Source organism: Herpailurus yagouaroundi, unplaced genomic scaffold, assembly GCF_014898765.1.
Source record: "Herpailurus yagouaroundi ecotype Mexico unplaced genomic scaffold, PumYag 162, whole genome shotgun sequence".
Lineage (NCBI taxonomy): Eukaryota > Metazoa > Chordata > Mammalia > Carnivora > Felidae > Herpailurus > Herpailurus yagouaroundi.
Window position 1 is genome coordinate 17,308,794 of NW_024412403.1, and position 6,425 is coordinate 17,315,218.

The following is a 6,425-nucleotide window of genomic DNA, read 5'->3' on the forward strand; positions in this document are numbered from 1 at the left end:
AGACAACGGGGGGTCTGAAGCTCAAATTATATTGTTAAGATTTTGTCTTTGTCTCTCTGTTTCAGGCCGTGTGTGTGTGTGTGTGTGTGTGTGTGTGTGTGTGTGTATTTAACCAGCTCTCTTTTGTGATGGCCCCAAGTTCACATCCTTTCACCTATCCACCCCTGTAGAATATTGTTTTTGTTTTTTGGGTTTTTTTCTGGTATCTTCAGTAAGAGCACTAGCCTGTTTCTCATGGGTCAGAATTGATTCACGTGATTGGCTAAATCTGAAATATAGGCTGATGCTTGGAGCACTAAAGAAATATATCCCACCTGAAACACCTGGGATGAGCGGGGGAAAAGTGATTTCCTAAAGGATGATTAAGGTGCTGTTACTACAAAATGGATGAATGGATACTAATCAATGAATATTCACTATAGAGGTTCACTATAGAAAGCTCACTATATGATGTTCACTTTAGAAGTTCACTATAGAAGGCTATATGTCCATGAAAATGGACATGTCAGTAGGCAATTTGGAGCTGTATGGTCTAGATATGTACTGGAGATTAAAAACAATGAAAGTCATCAAGAGACAGATGATATTCAAGAAGTGAGAAAAGTTTAAACAAAGTAGGAAAATGTATAGAACAGAGAAAATAGCACAGAACCTAGCCCCATGGAACTCTAATTTAGAAGCTAAGTGGATGGTGCAAAGCCAGCAGAATAGTCTAGAAAGAATTTTTTTCTGTATAGCTGAGTGATCTGGTCAAGTACGATTGGCTCAGGTCTCTTGCAGAAGTTATGTATCTGTCTCTACTGTTGCTACCCGTTCTTTGTGAACATTCACTGAAACCTTAGTTTTCTGGGAGACAGTCGGGAAGGATTCTCTTTCATGTGCCTCTTTTGGATTGCACTTTCTCTATTCAGTAGCTTCTCCAGTGCAATACCAATGCTACATTCCAGAAACTCCTCAAAGTTAGTGAAATGCATTAATAGCACACATCCTTGCTTTCCGGGACCATGTTTTGGATTTGCACATTTTTAAATAAATTTTCCTTCATTTCCACAGGATATTGGGAGGGAAGGAGCTAAATGCCTTTCCCCAATCTGCCACCTTCCACTAGCAACCTAAACGTTATTTCTATAAAATAATTTCCTGAAGGTTCCATGCATTAAAACAAATCCTGCTGTGTAAACTAAGTAATAATTTTCCCCTGGAAATTGAGATTGAGTTTAAGTAATTGAGTAAAATTAACACTTAACTAATGTGTTTTCTTTCTAACTTATTAAATAGTTTAAAGCTTTTGAGGCAAGAGAAACTCATTTATAATGTTCCAGAACACCTTTATTATAATCAACTTACCTAATGGAACACTCTGATATTCTTGGTTTCACTTACAGATTGCACTTTTGCCTTTATACCAAAATAGGAACAAATTATTTTTAAAAATTTCATCTCTTTGAAAAACTAATGCATGAATCCATGCATCCTTTTATTGGATGAGTAGTTTGTTTTTAAAATTTCTGATAGAATAAGCTCCTTAATTCAGTTTTCCTTTACTTTTTCATTAATGAATTATTTTGAGAGAGAGACCATGAGTGGGAGAGAGGGACAGAGGCAGAGAGAGAGAGAGAGAATCCCATGCAGTCTCCAGATTCAGCATGGAGGCTAGCATCAGGCTGGATCATGACCTGAGCCAGAATCAAGAGTTGGATGCTCAACCAACTGAGCCACCCAGGCACCGCAATTTTCTTTTAAAACTTTAGGAAAAAAATATTCAACACCACTACAACAGCAATCAGAATACTTACTTCAGATAATGCTATTGTTAATAATTAGCTCTAACTCTGTAGGTAAATTGGCCTGTCAAAGCGAGCTCACTTCTAATATCCCTTCATAGGTTTGCTATTAGAGCTAGTATTATAAAAAATGAAATATGTCAGAGCAAAAAGCACATGACAGTTACTTGATCCATGTATGCTATGCTATTTTATTTATTTATTTATTTATTTATTTATTTACTTATTTATTATTTTTGTAAAGTTTTATTTATTTTTGAGAGAGCATGAAGAAGGCAGGGTCAGGAAGCGGGGCTACAGGGGGTCCGAAGCAGGCCCCATGTGAACATCAGCAAGCCCAATGCAGGGCTCAAACTCAACATTCCTTGAGATCACGACCTGAGCCAAAGTCTGAGGCTCAACCTACCGAGCCACCCAGGGGCCCCAATGCTGGTTATTTTAAATAAAAATCAATTTCACTAACAACTCAGAGATTTCCAGTTGGAGTGTTTTGTTTAGAAGGTATTTTCACACTCAGTTGATTAAAAAAAAAAAAACATTTAAAAATCTGATATGAAACCAGTATACATGGTTCGCATTCATTTTAAAAGCAGATATTCTGTTCAATTCATTTTTTCATTTCTTTCTGGCACCGCCTAAATCCAGATGATATTACGCGGTGGAAAACAAATTGGTTACTGAGCTTTTCCAGCTGTGAAAAAGGAAATAAAATCCCACACTTTTTAGGCACTGTGTATAAGGAAAACACTTTTCATGGCAGGTAAATATATACTATAGCCCTTAACGACATCCAGGTGAGTGGTCTTATTTCAAACTGTTCTTAAAATGATTTTGACGCTAATGAGAGCTCAGCTAGTCAGGTGGGGATATCTTTTGACTTTGTGACTGGTTCTCTTTTGACCCTTATTCTTTACAGAAAACAGGACATTGTTCTCTGGGTCAAGAATTGATGGTATCTAACACGAAGCCGAAACAAGAGCCTACGGTCTGAATAGAAATATAACAATTCTTATTTAATCTATTTATTCCACACTACTTGTGGCGTCAGCAAGTTTTGTTGCCCTTGTACTCTTCGGTTTCATTGTCCCTATATGTGAATAATTACAACCTCACCTCACGTTTGTGTGTGTGTTAAAAAACTTATCCTGATGACAGTCCAGGAGCAGGCTCTCCGCATGTTATGGCTGTGTCTTCTTTGTCTATATGAAAGAGCCACAATTCAAAGTCAAACTGTATAACCCTTCATGGAAGCTGATTTTGCTTTGAACCTTGCCGGAATTACACCATTTTCCAGATATTTATTTGGTTGCCTATAGCTGTAAACATTTAGTGGACAAACGAGTAGATTAAGGTGAAGTCACAATAGCCTGTTGTCTTATCGTAAACCAAAGGAAACAGCAGTCTACAGGGTAAAGAAATGTGCCTTCTGTGTTGTATTTTTGGTTTCCAGGATACAATGTCTTTTGGAGTTTTTTTTTCTCTGTGTGAAAAACATATCCTTCAAAATCATCCTGGGAAAGAGTACATAAAATGAATTTTTGGACCCATATGTCTCTGAAATATTTGCATTTTATGTTCATGCTGAATTGATAGTTTGGATGGCGTGATAGTTCCCTGTTGCTCTTGTAAGAAATGATCACAAATTCCGTGGCTTAAAACAAGACAGATATATTTATACTGATTTGGGGACTTTTGCTTTGGAAACGCCTCTTCAAGTATTTTTCGGAAAAGTAACTGGGGTGGACCTCCTATTGTGACCTCCTGGGGGACCAATAAGCCTGAGAGCTTTATTTGAGCTTAAGCTTACATGGATGTTACTTATATTACAGAATGGAACATCAAGCCTGGAATGACACCCGTCTATGTGATCTGCTGCCTGTGTGGTCCATTGTGCACCTTGATTACTTTCCTGAGAAGAATGAGAGACTTTTGAGGGACACCGATGTCCTTGCCTCTCGCGTAAACCCCTCGATTGAATGGCTGAGGTTTATTTGCTCAAAGTTCACTGCGGTGCATTAAGTTGCTGGCTTCTGTTTATTTTCTCTTTGATTTCTCCATCCTAGGGCAAGTGGAAGGGTGAGGGGAGGGGAACATGGCCGGGGAGATCAGGGCAAGTTTAGGGAGAGGAAGCCTAAGACTTGGTACCTTAAAACAATACAAAAATATTCTCATACAATTCTGGAGATCAGAAGTCTAAAATGGATCAACAACACTGCATTTCCTCTAGAGATTTTAGAGGAAAAATTGTTTTCTTGCCTTTTTTAGCTTCTAGAACCGGCACTTCATGGCCTCTGACCACATCTTCAGATGTCTTTTAATCTTTCCCTCAGCTTCTATCGTCACATTGCTTTTTTATGACTCTCACGTCTCTGCCTCCCTCTTATTAGAACTTTTGTGTTTATATTGAGCCTAGCCAGGTAAACCAGAGCATTTCCCCATCTCATAATCTTTAGCCTAACCTCTCTAAATCCCTCTGCACCTAAAGGTAACATTCACAGGTTCCAGGGATTAGGGCGTGGTATCTTGAAAGGCCATTATTCTGTGTACTGCAGGTCCCCAGAGATTCACGTCCATGCCATGTGCTAAGTACATTCATCTTATTCCCTGATCGCCCAGAGTCTCAAGCATTACAGCATCATCACAAGTTCAAAGTTTCATCTAAGTCTCATCATCAAAGGCACAAATCTCATTATCTAAATCATCTAGATTAGATATGAATAAAACCCTCAGTGTAATCCATCCCAGGACAAAATTCCTCTTCATCTGTGGATGTGTGAAGCTAGAAGACATCTTATCTGCTCCCAAAATACAATGATGAGACAGACATAGGGTAGCATTTATGAATGTCCTTATTCAGAAACGATTAAAATGGATAGAAAAGGGGGTCACCAGTCCTAAGCAGTGTCCAAATGGGCAAATAACATGAGGTTCCAAGGCTGCAAAATAATCCTGCATGGTTCTGGCTGTCCTCTTGGAGTTAGAGACTCTGCCCTCTGGATCAAGCCTGTGTACTTGGAAGCACCTTTCTTTTCTCATGAAGGGTAAAATGTGTTTGCAGCTGAGGAGGTTGATCTGCTTATTTCCTATGTATAGAATTGTGAGAGTCTAACAGCTTTCCTTTATTCTGTTATCTTTCTTTTTCAATCTGACGTGGCAGTTTGTTGGCATAACGTTCTCAAGAACCTTGTAAATCTCCCTTGTGTGTTTCAAGGATTCACTCCATTAGACAAGAGGCTCATCCACAGATCTCTCTTGGATAATCCCATCCATGTTCCTGGCTTCTGCTGAGATGGATGAGGGGATCTGTGAGTCACTTGTCCGATCCCTCATAGAGCCACATGTGTAATTGAAGACTCTCATCTTTTGATCCTTCCAAGGCACTAGCAAAAAGTTGTCCGGCCACACCTTTGGCTTTCTCTTCAGAGCCGACTCCCTTGACAGTGAATCTTCTAATCTTACCGTCTGCCATCTGGCCAGGCTGAGAATTTCATATATAATCAGGTCTTACTTCCTTTTACCTTGACAGAACTTCCCTCTCTTTCCTGTTATGTTTTACCATATGCAACAGAAAGGAACTAGGTTCTACTTTCCACAGATTGCTTAGAAATTTCCTCACCTAGACACTCAAGTTCTTGGCTTACAATTTCCTCTACCCACACAACAGTAGGATGCAACTCCACTGAGCTTTCTGCCGTTGTTTGATAAGGATCTTTTCCCCTCTAGTTTCCAACAATATTTTCCTCTCTTCATTCTGAGGGCTCACCAACACTGCCTTTATCCACGTATGAAGATTTAGGTATTGTCTGAAATGGATAAGCATAGATTGGGTGAGAAACATTGTTACTCAGGAGTGTGTACTTAGTGTTCTCTGTGAGAAGTGCCATAATATGCCGATTCTCAGTTTTTTCTATGAACTGCTCTCCATCTGGAGGCCGCTATCATTATTTTTTAAATGTCATTGAGATGTTAGGCCTTTATTTATTTATTTTTAATTTTTTAAATGTTTATTCACCTTTGAGAGGGACAGAGTGCAAGCAGGGGAGCAGCAGAAAGAGAAGGAGACAGAATCTGAAACAGGCTCCAGGCTCTGAGCTGTCAACACAGAGCCTGACACGGGGCTCAAACCCATGAACTGTGAGATCATGACCTGAGCTGAAGTCCAACACTCAACTGAGTCAATCAGGAGAGGTGTTAGGCCCTTTAAAAGGGAAACCCATGTTCCTAAGCTACCGATAATTTTCTCATATCAATTTGTTGACAATATCCTTCTTCTTCTGAAACTCCTTTCTTTCTGATTTTTTTAATTCAATTATTTAGTTTCCTGGGTTAATCCTATAATTCTAAACTATTTTTCTCTTTTATTTACATGTTTTTTGCTCTATTTCTTTTCTCCTGTAATTTTTGTTCAGATTTCAAGAACCTTTACTTATCTCTGTCTTTTTTAACTTAAAAAATATATTCTGTTGTTTTTTAAACTTAAAAATGATATTCTGTTGTTCTATCTTCTTTTATTATTTTCGATTTTCTCTCAGGGTACTATTTATATAACTTTGGGAATTTTAATTTTTCCTACAAAGTGTGTTTCATATGGTTCCCTTTTTCTACCTTTTTGTTTGATTTGATGCCTTTCATTTAGAAATT